General features: G+C 43.8%; 1 protein-coding gene and 1 pseudogene across 3 annotated transcripts in view; both read right to left on the bottom strand.

Annotated features, from left to right (window-relative positions):
• LOC110522748 (plexin-B2) overlaps positions 1 to 14,522 on the bottom strand; it is a 245,207-nt gene that overhangs the window by 195,788 nt on the left and 34,897 nt on the right. The gene's annotated exons all lie outside the window — the stretch shown is intronic.
• On the bottom strand, positions 2,725 to 4,685 carry LOC149983927 (E3 SUMO-protein ligase ZBED1-like; annotated as a pseudogene). The gene is made up of 2 exons (XR_016495148.1): positions 3,556 to 4,685; positions 2,725 to 3,453 (listed from the first exon to the last, which is right to left on the bottom strand). The product of XR_016495148.1 is annotated as an E3 SUMO-protein ligase ZBED1-like (transcript).

Genomic DNA, 14,522 nt, shown 5'->3' with positions numbered 1-14,522 from the left:
ACTTCCAACTTCAACTGTAGCTACGTGCACACACGCACTTGCATCCAAACACACACACACAAACTGAGAGTGACAGACACTTATGTGAGAATGCTATCCATTGACTACAGCTCAGCGTTCAACACCATAGTACCCCCAAAGCTCACTAAGCTAAGGATCCTGGGACTAAACCCCTCCCTCTGCAACTGGATCCTGGACTTCCTGACGGTTCGCCCCCAGGTGGTGCGGGTAGGTAGCAACACATCTGCCACGTTGGAGCCCCCCAGGGGTGAGTGCTCAGTCCCCTCCTGTACTCCTTGTTCACCCATGACTGCATGGCCAGGCATGACTCCAACACCATCATTAAGTTTGCAGATCATACAACAGTGGTAGGCCTGATCACCGACAATGATGAGACAGCCTATAGGAAGGAGGTCAGAGACCTGGCTGGGTGGTGCCAGAATAACAACCTATCCCTCAACGTAACCAAGACAAAGGAGATGATTGTGGACTACAGCCTATTCCCCATCAGGAAACGAAAAAGATTTGGCATGGGTCCTGAGATCCTCAAAAGGTTCTTCAGCCGCAACATCGAGAGCATCACTGCCAGGTACGGAAATTGCTCGACCTCCGACCGTAAGGCACTACAGAGGGTAGTGCGTACAGCTCAGTATATCACTTGGGCTAAGCTTCCTGCCATCCAGGACCTCTACACCATGCGGTGTCAGAGGAAGGCCCTAAAAATTGTCAAAGATCCCAGCCACCCCAGTCATAGACTGTTCTCTCTACTACCACATGACAAGCACTACCGGAGTGCCAAGTCTAGGACAAAAAGGCTTCTGAACAGTTTTTATCCCCAAGCCATAAGACTCCATATGGTAATCAAATGGCTACATGGACTATTTGCATTGTGTGCCTCCCCCAACCCCTCTTTTACGCTGCTGCTACTCTGTTTATCATACAGCCACATTAGCTATACATATGTGCATACTACCTCAATTGGCCCGACCAACCAGTGCTCCTTGGATAACCGGGCTAACTGCATTGTGTCCCGCCACCCCCTCTTTATGCTACTGCTACGCTGTTCATCATATATGCATAGTCACTTTAACCATATCTACATACTACCTCAATCAGCCTAAGTAAGCCTGAGTCAAAAACGTGTGTCAAATGAAAGCGAAGAGTTTGAGAAATTAAGGCATATTTAAATTTTTCAGCCATTTTCCATCCAACAAAATGTTGAATAAGCAAAGGCTTTGATTTCTGGTCAAACAGGTGAAAAAAGGGTCTTAGAAAACATCTACCAGAAAAGTTAAGGTATTAGAAATACGTTAAAACAGTGATGTTGAAGTAAAGACACCTGCCAACTAATATCAACACGTTCTGTCTTCTGGAAGTTAAAAAAACATTTCCTTGTGCCTTGAAATTCCGTTACCAAAAAAGCACATGTTTAAGATATTTTCATTTCTCTCCCTCATGAGGAAGGAGGATAATTTAAGTTCACAGAAGTAAGACCTGTCAATTAGTTATTGATATCAATTTTGTTTATGAATTAAAGGAAAAATACACCCAAAATTACTAATTCCTATAATTTACAGTGTTTTGTGAACAAATGTTTCATTTTGTCGTTATAATAAGATTGATAGCAATGTGGAAATTGTTGTGGAAATCTGTTGCAGCTCAAGTCAACTACAAAACCAACAATGCAATGCTCTCTTTATGGGCGTATCGGTATGTAGAGTATCTTTCAGTACAGTACACAGTAGAGCACACTAGAGTTAAGTGCACTAATGTACTGTACTTTATTGTATTCTACTGTTCTGTGCTGTACTCTACTCTGCTGTACTTTAATGTCCAAACATGTGAAACATAGACGTCTATGATTGGTTCAGATTTGTTCCGGTACGGACCAAACAAATTTGGTCTTGTTTGGGGGCAGAGCTCATTAAAATAATAGCCAGTGTGTAGAATAATATCCAAATATGGAAACTGCATATTTCTACCTTAGTGTACCTGTTTAGGATACATCATCATGAAGAGAATGACATTCATAACCATAATTATGCATTTCTGTGACGTACAGATCAGAGAGACATGATGAAATTCCGTTACCGCAATACCAGGTGTAAATTCACTACAGATTTTTTCAACGTCAATGTGTCATGTCATAGCTGACACCCCATTCTTTCTGCAGACATCGTTGAATCTTCATTTGGAGCAGATATTGAACCAAGTTTTGAAAACGTGGACACAAAAAAACAGAGAGAGATTTTACAGAAATTCTGTTACCAAACATTGCATCTGCACAGTTCTTCCAGTAAATGTGTTTTTTTGTAAAATGTTCAGTCTAAATTGTTCAAAGTAGTCCATGTGCATAGAGTTGTATGGTTTGTTAACTTTGAAATCGCTGTTTTTTTGTTTGACATAAATTTTAAGGTCTATCAAACAATTAAAATAATAAATTGCGATTAATCACATTAAATTCTGTAGTTAATCACAATCGCAAACATTTTTATTTGCTCAAATTTGGTGACAAAGATTTTTCCATTTGAAAAAAATGAGTGTATTGAGTTTTGGCGTGTAGGGCCTGAAACAAAAAATATATATTCTGTATCATAATCTTTTTAATGGCATATTCACCATAAACAACTTAAGCAATACAAAAGTCCTGTAACTTACTAATAGTCCCTCATAAATGTTCTTGAAGTACACACACACCCACACTTAAAGCTTCAGCCACTCCAAATTATTGTTCTCCCAATTACTGCCTGAAGGGTTGGCTATAAGAAATCTCTATGGATACAAAGAGCATAAACCTGTCCAACAATGTCATAAATTCCACAGAACATAAACCTGTGACCATACACTTCAGTCGTCCTCCTATTTCTTTTCACTGAGCCAGTTGCTAAGACAAACAAGCCTGTAAACATTTTCAGATGATAAAGCTGCTCTCTTCTTCTGTACGATATGCCCAGAGAGTGAAAACAACCTCTCACAAGGTACTATTGTGGCAGGTGTTGACAGGTACCTTTGTGCAATGCAGGCCAGGCTGATGTGTGCCCCTGCATGCTGTGAGCACCACCGTAGTGGACAGTCCTCCATGTTGATGCTGGGCTCTGCTTTGTAATGCTCCACATACATTTGACTCAGGAAGAGTTCAACAAGAGGGCAGCTTTCTTCTTTGGTGGCTCTGACTCTGTTGCTTTATCAGGTTGATGTGCAGGCCTCTCTTCCTTCAGCAAGTTGCTGACCAAAGCTCATCTGTCTCAGGTCTGGGAAGGCACTTCGGGTCCTTAAACGATGGGTCGAGTACTGTGGCGATATCTTCAGCCATGTGAGGGTTTTCTTTGCGTTTCTTCAGGTCTGTTGTGAATGTCAGCTTGAATCTTACCACGTAGACAGTGTCATCATCGGCGCTTTCCATCACCTGAGCAGGAAATGTACTCCTCTCCTCGCAGAAGTTCAGTCAAGTACCTGCAGTGGAAGATAATTCAAAATCACTTCAGTCAATTATGAGAGCTCACTCACTCACTCTCACTTGCATTATAACACTAATAGTGTGATAAAGAAGATTACCTGCAGGGCTCCAGTAGTGCCTCCAGTTCATCTGTGGTTGGCATGGTGATGTTCATTTTCTGTTGGGCCAGAGCATCTCTAAGTGGTTGTTGGTTTCTGTGGACACGCTTTACCATTTCCAGAGTGGAATTCCATCTTGTTGTGACATCTTGAGCGAGTGACTCCATCTTTAGCCCATTTGCAACTTCCTGTTGTCCAAGCTCTGCAGCATTTGGTGAGCTGTGTTTGAAATGCCCAACAATTTTTCGGGATTTGGCTAGGGCATTGTCGAACCCGCTGTTCTGTAGGAACACTGTGATGGACCTTTGGAGACTGTGCGCGGTGCAGGGCAGGTGTTCAAAAGGCAGATGTCTAGCAGCTGCAATCATGTTCCGTGCAATGTCTCTGTAAAGTGTGGTAACTTTGTTTTCAATGTTCCACTGATTTGCTACATCCATGAAATGCTCGGCAAACGTGTCAGCATAGTGCATCTCTTCTGTCTTTATTACGGCCAGAGCGTGTGAATGCAGGTTTTTCCAGTTTTCATCGATATGATGCGCAGTAACCAAGGTAGTTGTGGTAACTCACTGAAGTCCAGTCGTCTCCCGTGCATGTTTCAACTCCTCCGCTTTCGTAGCCCTCTCGTTTTCATACAGCTCGTGTGTTTTTGTAACGACGGTGGCTCGAGGGTAACTCATACGTTGAGTCATTCGATGCAAGCCGAATGATATCCCTCAAGCCTTCGTCCTCCACATTGTGGACTGTCCTGCAAGTTGAAGCTATCCACTTGGCTAATGCCTGTGTTAGCTTGCTGCTCGTCCACTTGCCGAAGATGTCCAACATCGCTACTAGTAACGTTACTTGTATTTCCGGCGTCAACGGTGTGTTTTGCTTGTAAATGATAACGAAGGTTCGGTGATTAACAAATTCAGCCTTGCAGTAGGTGCAAATTACTTTGGTTTTATCCAGAGACCCATCTGGGAGGGATTTGAAATTGAATTTCCCATTTAAAAGCCCCTTACTTGTATTCTCCATCATTCAGTCATACAAGTAGGTAGCTAGTGAAGTGGTTGTCAAACTAGGGCGTCAGCTGCAGGAGCTTGAATTTGAACTATGGATGGTTCAGGGGGTCAAACTAAGAAAATGCTTTAATGGCATCAACAACAAAAAAAGCATTTTAAAAAAAATGTACGGCCGATGTTAACTTTCACAACCCTAATTTTAAGTAAAGAATCTGAGTCTCAGCGCAATTCTATTACTGTGGAATTGCCCCTATACTTGTCTACAAGGCTAGAATAGGAGAGATCATTCCAACCATCCTCTCTATGTTCAACCAGTAGGGAGAGGATTTATATAGGATCTAATCTGATATAATTGGCCCAACACCATGCTACGCTCTTGTTACTGAATTGGCTCTCCAGAATGTGCTCTGTGTGTGTGTGTGTGTGTATATATATGTATATGTTTGTGTGGGTGTCTACCTTCTGTCTGTCTATTGGAGAGGGTGTGTATTTAAGTGTGTACGAGCGTGCGTGCACGTGTGTACTGTCTGTCTGTCTGTCTGTCTAAGGGTTTGTGATTGTGTGTTTGCATGTGTGCATGTGTACGTGTGTGTTTCTACCGTCTGTCTACTGTAAAGAGTTGTTATAACTCAACAAAAAAAAAAGTTATTTGAGAGCCTAGCCTACCTTGCACGGGTACGGGTAGCTGGGTACATTACCCAGACAGGATAATCAGCCATACAGGAAGCGGTTAATGTGGCTGAGCCCAGAGACTGACGGCTTTTACCACTCGTCTCCTACAGTAAAAGGCTAACAGCCCCCATTAGGACACAATTAGCCCAGTCATCACTGAGGAACAATGTAACCTCCTCAGACAGAGTCCATCAGACATCATCAGCCAAAGCCATCAGCCAAGCACAGAACAAAAGAGATGCTTTAACAAGGCCCACTGTGTGTTAGTACACCATTGTCTAGGTTCAATAATATAATACTGTACCACTAAAAGGCCTGCAGAGAGGTACCTAATTATCCTAATGGTATTCATTTAAAAACATATGGAGGGAACATTCACTGACGTACCATGGTGTCTGTTTTCAGCACCAACACAACTTCCCTGGAGGATGGAGGAGAGAGGAACGTAGAAAAGGGACAACAGAACTATGCTGCTAGTCCCTGTGGTCATTTACGATGTGCTGGCAGAGGGAGAGCCAGATAAGAGTTTGGATCGGTGGCGGCTAACACCGTGTGATTACCTCGCGCTCTGGAATTGACTGTCCATCAATCCCAGCCAAAGGACAAACCAGGCAACTCGATTGGAGCGCAAGACGAGATTTTGTGATCCAATGACCTCGAAAAGAATGTGGCAGTGCTGAGTGCTTACACGCTCACACAGAGAGTACATACACAGATGTGTGCAGAGACACACAAATGCCCACACATTCACAACTGTTCATACACCCACACAACGTGTGGTAGTTACATGCATAAAAGACACTCACACACAATCACATTCCGGAAGTGCCCCAATCCCAATCTGTCCCTCGCCTTGTGTTCTGGCCCTGAAAACAAGTCCATACTCCTGAGAGCCAAGGGAAAGAGAGAGGGCGAGATGGTAACGAGGGGAAAGAGAGCGTCAGGAAGTGGATTCTTTATGCTGAGCGCCATCTGGAAGTTGCAAGGTAGATAAACAATGACAGGAGCTGTATCCCATCTCCTCTCCAAAACCAGTCCCCCCACACACACACACGGCCGCCATCGCTGGGTGCTCTCGCTCGCCACGTCAAGGATTCATGCTTATCAATCACCGTCCAGATACCAACTGGAAAGGCAGAGCAAACAAAGGGACGGGGAAAAAACAAGAGGAATTTCAGGCAACAATGAGAACACAAATAGGATATTGGCAGAGAGCTGTTATTTCAGCAGCCATGTATTTAATCTGGTCAAGCCTCCCCAAATCTCTGCAATCTCTTCCATTGAGTGGAGAGAGGGAGCCAATCCCCCAAAATAGGAACTTGTTATGGAATTAGATGAGGGATATGGACAGTTAGCATTGTGCTAAGCATGCTGAGCGCAGTCTGCTGCAGTACTGGATAGGGAATCTGGTTAACAAACACAAACCACCTAAGCATTCCTTTAGCTTGCACAATGAGGCTATGCTTACTATAGGTTTACATGCTTTTAAGCCCCTACACACAAAGGGCAACAGCTGGAGCAAAGATTCCCCTTAGAGAATACGGTCTGTGGCGTGGGCTAGGGGTTGGGGTGGGCTAGGGGTTGGGGTGGGCTGGGCTGTGGTGAGATTGTCACAGGAGCCATGCCATGGGGGGAGTATGGACAGGGTGTTGCTGAGACGTTGACAGGGCCCCTCAGGCAGCAATAATAATCCTGAATCCTGTTCAGTTCAGCTCAGCTCAGCCTCTCCCTCCAGACTCAGCCACATGGCAGCCGGCGTCTTCTGCTCCGATGGCCCAGATGCAGGGATGGGGGAGTCAGGTGGCTGGGCAGGAAGGGGGAGGTTGACAAATGAGCCTCGTCAGGTAACAGCCACAGACCTATAGGGATGGAGGGATAGAGAGAAGGAGGAGGGGGGAGAGGGTGTCTGTCGGCTCATATCGGATCATCAGCAGAAATCTGTGGGCCGATTATAAACCCGTCTTGTCAGGGGAGACCGTGAAGCCTCCCTCGGTAGGTCTGTTACTGATTGGCCTCCCTCGGTAGGGCTGTTACTGATTCTGATTGGCCTCCCTCGGTAGGGCTGTTACTGATTCTGATTGAGAAGACAACCGAGGAGAAGAGTCAGTGAAAACTCTCCCTGGGAAGGTTTTCACTGAGATTGATCTGATGAAACAGAACAGGGACGACATCCAGGAAAGAAAACCCTGTATGTATTCCAAATAGCACTCTATTCCCTACATGGTGTACTACTTTTGACCGTTAAAAATAGTGCACTACGTGGGGTTTAGGGTGCCATTTAGGACACACTCCTTGTCTGTGCTCAGAGAATGTGGGAATTTGGGTTGGGTGCATCACATATGACGAGAAAGAAGAGGAGAAAAGGAGAGAGTATGGCAAGGCTGAGAGAAGAAGCCAGAATCTGAGTGGATTCCTGTTTGAGCATACCTCAGTGTGGAAGAGTTTGTCTGGCCCATGTTTGGAAACAAGAGGTTCAGTCTGCACTCTTAAAAAAAAAGGTGCTATCTAAAATGGTTCTTCAGCTGTCCCATAGGAGAACCCTTTGAAGAACTATTTTGGGTTCCATGTAGAACCCTTTCCACTGACGGTTCTACCTGGAACCCATTTTTCTAAGAGTGCATAATGGTGTTAGGGCGTTTGGTTAAACAAGTGTCCTCTCCTCTGCTGCATTTACAGGTGGACGAATGCCTGTTGTCTGGCTGTTATTATTAAACACCAGAGATTTCACAGCAGTCCCTACGCCAGTCAAAACTAATTAAAGAACCAAACAACGGCAGATGTGTCTGGGCAGCGCAATGCAATACACGCACACAAACACACACTCACACTGGCCGGCGTTACCTCATGCAAACACACACACACCGGCCGCTAACTATGTCCTGGCCCAACTAGCTCAGGTAAAAACAAAACAGTCTCTTGGCATCAACTCGCTCTTGGCACATTTTTGTTCAAATCCTTCGCCAGAGGAAGTGAACAGTCCTTCCCCTGTTGTCTTGTTATCCTTGCACTAGGCAACATTTTGCAGAGCAGCTTCTTTTTTTATTCACTACCTTTTGAGAGCAGGTGATGATGATGACGGTTACCGCTAACAGCAACCAATTAATCATTCATGGCAGACCGGTTCATCCTTTTGTTCTTTCGCTTCACTGAAATTGTATGAGAGACTGTAGCGGTACAATCTCTTCCTCCTCCTCACTCATTTCTCCACTCACCATGAACAATTAGAGGGAACTGTTCGTTTTTTATCCACAATTCCATTTCCAACCTATGAGCAGTAAACGTTCAGCAACTGATGGTGTGAAGTATAGCCTAGTCTATAAACTCTGTTAACTAGAGATGAGATTGGATAGTGGTAATATGGTGGGGCCTGAGGCTCATTCACACTTGTTTTTATCTTCATTTAGCTGTACACACACACACACACACACACACACACCGGACTGACTAACCAGGGCTGGATGACAAAGCACCCATCCATCCCTAATAGGTTAATGCCCTTGGAACAAACAGATTAGCCCATATGACAGTGATATCACAGTGACGCGGGTCAAGGGGGCTGGTGGCCAGACATGGAGGGCCATGGACATGAAGTAGGAAGTGGGTGACACCACAGATTAGGGCATGACTGCCGGGCCGGCCACTACACTGACAGCAGGCGCTGCTGTCAAAGTCGTAGTACGTGTGCTTGATCTCAAAACCAGTACAGAGTCAAAGAGGGCGAGCTGAGCCAGAACAGGGACAGGAGGAAAAGACATTACCATGTGGCTAGTTTGTGAAGTGAAATCCCCTCTGTTGCTAAACTGCTACATTAGTGCAAGTGCCAGCTGAGCGAGCAGAGCTGACTGTTTCTGGCCTTGGCCCTTTGAAAACAGCTCGTAGTGTAATCCCAAAATGCCTTACACATTGTGGAGGCTAGTTGTGCAGCTGTGTGTGCTGGGCTGATCCAGGTAAGACTGCTTGTTCTCTGTGGCCCCTGGCCCAGGCAGCTAGGTTCAGACAGGGATAACACTGGATCAAGGCCAGGGGCCATTAGAGTGGAGAGACTGTCTGCGTCTGAAATGGCACCCTAGTCCCCATATAGTGCACTAATTTTAACCAGAGCCCTATGAGCCCTAATCGAAAGGAGTGCACTAAATAGGGACTAGGGAGCCATTTGGGACATAGCCAATGTCTGACACAGTAGGAGGAACATGACATGACATTCTCAAAGACCAAGGAGGACTTTATGTGAGCCAGGCTAAGAGACGCTATAGGAAAGCTCTATGAGAGCTGGGCAGCTGTTTCATTCAACTTCTCAGATAACCAACGCAGCCTCTCTGATTGGATACAGTCAGGCCTAACAAACTGATGGGCCGAGAGCAAGCATGCATACAATTTCTTTTTTTTAATCCACGGTCGATGTGGCGGGACTCTGGGAAAATCACTGAGTCGCATTCCTTAGTTACCTGATTAGGACTCACGGCCTAATATTATTGAGGAACATACCGACGAGAAAATCAGACAACAAATGTTTCCCTTGAAATGCATGATACACTACATGACCAAAAGTGTGCGTGTTGAACATCTCATTCCAAAATTATGGGCATTAATATGGTGTTGGTCCCCCCTTTGCTGCTATAACAACCTCCACTATTCTGGGAAGGCTTTCTACTAGATGTGGGGACTTACTTCCATTCATCCATAAGAACATTAGTGAGGTTGGGCACAGATGTTGGGCAATTAGGCCTGGTTCGGAGTCAGTGTTCCAATTAATCCCTAAGGTGTTCGATGGGGTTGAGGTCAGGGCTCTGTGCAGGCCAGTAAAGTTCTTCCACACCAATCTCGACAAACCATTTTTATACGGACCTTGATTTGTGCACGGGGGCATTGACATGCTGAAAGAGGAAAGGGCCTTCCCCAAACTTTTGCTACAAAGTTGGACGTACAGAATTGTCTCGAATCTCATTGTATGCTGTAGCGTTAAGATTTCCCTTCACTGGAACTAAGGGGCCTAGCCAGAACCATGAAAAACCACCCCAGACAATTATTCCTCCTCAAACCAAGCTTTACACTATGCATTAGGGCAGGTAGCGTTCTCCTGGTATCCGCAAAACTCAGATTCGTCCATCGGACTGCCAGATGGTGAAGCGTGAGTCATCACTCCAGAGAATGTGTTTCCACTACTCAGGAGTCCAATTGCGGCAAGCTTTACACCACTTCAGCTGGCGCTTGGAATTGTGCATGGTGATCTTAGGCTTGTGCGTGGCTTCTCGGCAATGGAAACCCATTTCATGACGCTCCCGAAGAACAGTTCTTGTGCTGTTGTTGCTTCCAGAGGCAGTTTGGAACTCTGTTTTTACGCGCTGTGTTCTTCAGCCCTCGTTGTTGCTCCTAGACGTTTCCACTTCACAATAACAGCATTTACAGTTGACCGGGGCAGCTCTAACATGGCAGAAATTTGATGAACTGACTTGTTGGAAAGGTGGTATCCTGTGATGGTGCCACATTGAAAGTCACTGAGCTCTTAAGGCCATTCTACTGCCGATGTTTGTCTATGGAGATTGCATGGCTGAATGCACAATTTTATACACCTCTCAGGAACAGGTGTGGCTGAAATAGCCGAATCCACTCATTTGAAGGGGTGTCCACATACAACACTATATAGTATAAACAAAAGTATATGAGTTGGTTAATACTCAAGGACAAAAAAAAACTACATCAATGAACACTTGCCTTGTGCCATCAGAACTCCCAGCACAGTAAAGTAAACAGACAGATCACTGACTAATGGTCCCTAACCACATCAAATCCATTTTTATTTGTCACATGTGGCGAATACAACTGGTGTAGACTTTACCATCCGTTTCAGTGTTTGCACCATAAGATAGCATGATGCTAACTAGTTAGAGCTTTTTATTTTCGCTTTAACGTTATAGTACCTAGCTAACGTTAGTTTGAAGAATGTTGTCGGCCCTCAAGTTCACTATCTACCGGATAAGTGACCATGGGGAATATGTTTCGGTTTTTATTTATTCTCTTGTTCTTTTGCATTTAGTGTTCAGTTAATTAAAGGAAACATGAACACGTACCACACTGCGCTTTGGTCTACTCCTTCTTCCTCAGACGAACATCGTGACAACTATCCTTATGTTCCGAGATTTTTCAGATCCCAATAGACGGTTTATCACATTATGATTAGGGTTGTCCCCGACAAAAAAAAAATCTTGGTCTGTTCTTTCGACCAATCAATTGGTCAACATTTTTAAACAGGTATTTTTCCATAACTGATTGGTCGACGTTTTTAAACAGGTATTTTTCCAAATATAAACACACCCTATTTGTAGGTTTACTGAGCTTGACTGATGCTTTAAGCACTGCGATTTAAAAATGAAGACAAACAAATGACTAAAGAGTGAGCCAGAGATCAATATAGCCTAACCAGAAGAAACAAACTTGTTTCCAACCCTCCTCCTCCCGCTGGCTTTTGGAGATTCTGCCATTAAACTCCTGAAGTTGTAAGTAATAGGCAACACCAGCGGTTGGCAACCTTTTCCATTTGGAGTGCCAAGATATCGTACCATTTCTACAGATCTGCGTGCAAGTTATGATTTTCATATGCACATAATTTATAATAAAGTCTTCATATCTCAAAATGTATGTTATGTGGTTAATCAAAATTCTACATGAAAATGACACAAATCTAAAAGTAACTTATTTTGCCATTGTAAAAATAGCCTACATAAAGCCAACAAATAAAAACATTGCAGCCTGCAGGTAGAAAATATCCTGATACAAATAAAAATCCTATAAAATCACATTGGTTAAGCATGGCCTATCTGCAAGTAACTTGATAAACGTTGCATCAACTATTAACTTGGTCCAGCCCAAAGCTGGTGTTTGCAAACTTGCAACATTGTATAAAATATTCTTGGCCCCCAGAGTTTCCTGAGCCAGTGAGCTCCTGACAAACATACACAGCTGTAGGCAATTTGCGCAAGGGATAAGAAGTAATCATGTAGGCCTATTTTATGTCATTTCCACCGGATCAGAGCATGACATTTTTTTCCCCTTTCATGCTGAGTGGTTATCGAAAGGGAGAGAGCTGGAAAGATTTTTCAAATAGGCTACATTGAGGAACTATTGTCATCCTGAAATGATGTAAAAACAGACATTGTTTACTTGCTCTTTGAGGCAAAAAAAATAATACTTTGAGAAGCTCCACAGTGATGGTGAGTTAAGACAGTCTGAAATGGTATCAGATCCCCAAATGGGCACATGTATAGGCCTACATTTGTGAGCAGGTCAGGTAGCCTAGTGCTACTTCTTTGCTTAAATCGGGTGCGTGTCCTTAATCAAGATTGACAGGAGCACTCCAAACAAAAGACAATTAATAAATTGACAACTCATAAATGGAATTAAATAAACCATCACTTTTTTCTCAGAAGTGTAGCCTAGGTTGTGTAAACAAGTCCACTCCTACTGTGACAACTGTAAAAGACTAATAATAATATATTGAATTCATTAACAGAAATTAACGTAACCAAACAAACATTGTAGATTAGAAACTATGTAAATTAAAGGTAAACGTGATACTGGTGTGCCTTCCAAGTGGCCTCAAATTGATTAGTCCACTGAGACAGGCGTCAAATCAGACATAAATGATTTTTATATATTTGCCACTGCTCAAAAAAATAAATAATTGGTCGACCAACAGCCTATTGACCAAACATTCGACCAGTCGACTAAATGGGTCAACCCTAATTAATATAAATATAATTTACACTGATTACCATACAAATTGTGAAAATGTTCACATTGGGCATTAAGTCACATTTTCTTTTCATAGGTTGTATTGCGAGAGTCTCCTGGCTTGTAACTCCCCGGCTGTCAGTGTTTCTGTATGGAGCATCAGTTCCCACCTTCTGCCTGCTCTGAACAGCCTTCAACCGGTTTGGGAGGACAACCAACCGTGCTGGTCTTATGGCACATGCCAAGAGTCGCCCCGCACCAACAATAACAACCCAGCTGTGACTATAGCTCAGTCAATAGCCATCAAACCGCTGGCCGCGCTACGCTCTGTGAGCAAGCCTACCTCTGTAATTGGTTCCTCTGCAACCTTTCCCACTCTGGACAACCAATGTAAACAATACAATAATAATTGGCATCCAACCAGACACCAGTTCCAAAATGTTTGAGAGGGTGAGTAATTCTCCCAAAGATAGGACATGAAAACATCATGATTGTGAATGTTCTTTAACATTCTAAACTCAGGCTGGTATGAGATGGAGCTAAAAGAAAACAGCCAACACAAGATAATCCTTTTTCAAACGAAGAGGGATTCTGCTTGTGGCACTATGAGATCACAGTGTCTCCCACTGTGGGTTGATTGCACACCTTCAGGTAAGAGCTCGCTCTGTCACACACAGGGCTGTGAAACGGATCTAACGCCTCTGAACTCTGCTGAGAGAAGAGAGAGAGGGCCAGAAGAACCGTATCATTACCACAGCCCACACTCTGGGATACACATGAGAGCCGAGTGTGTGTGTGTGTTTAGATGCCAGGGCCTACTCAGGTTTGAGCGAGCGCCATGGAGATGTTTGTCATTCCAGAGTCAGTCAGAGCGTGTCTGGACTGGGATGAGATGAGAGGGACTAGAGACTGATACGAAGCCCCTGGGGCTCTTTCACAGCAACACAGACCAGGAACAGGCTGTTCAATATACCAGCAGCACTCCAAACCCATGCTGTGGGTCTCAACGCCACTCATTAATAAAAACAGTAACAGGGGGGAATGAGAAGGGGTATGTATTGTGTTGGGGGAGGGCTAATGGGGAAAATAGGGTGATTTATAAGCCAAAAGTAACAAATGATTATGAGCAAGTTGACAATAGCAGCCCACAATCAGTCATAATTGTATTTATGTGTGTGACATGACTGCAGATAAAGAGGTTCTAATATTCTAAACTGATTTTGTTAATTAAAGAGCTAATTATTCCACTAAACAGACCTTGAAAACTGGAGGCACTGCAGTGCCCTTTAGAAGGCTGTTGCTACGTTTATAAAACAGACACTACTATTCCTGTGAACCTGTATTTTAGGCACTGATATACTGTCCAGGGAAGATTAACAAAATGTGAGAACAAAACAAAACAGCATGAACCTAATTTGCATACAAGATTATCCTTAATTGGCTTTTTGTAGTAAATTTCAATCATTTGTAATTGATTGAGCAAGAGGAAACATTTCCCACAAAGGACAGGAAGGGTTGAATGTAGGCTCTAGTGATTCCATCACTCTTTCCCTGAAAAATGTTGTG

Source organism: Oncorhynchus mykiss, chromosome 4 (assembly GCF_057628025.1).
Source record: "Oncorhynchus mykiss isolate SJ-2025 chromosome 4, ASM5762802v1, whole genome shotgun sequence".
In the NCBI taxonomy this organism is placed as follows: domain Eukaryota; kingdom Metazoa; phylum Chordata; class Actinopteri; order Salmoniformes; family Salmonidae; genus Oncorhynchus; species Oncorhynchus mykiss.
Note: the sequence above shows the minus strand (reverse complement) of the source record. Positions and strands in the feature narration are given on the sequence as shown.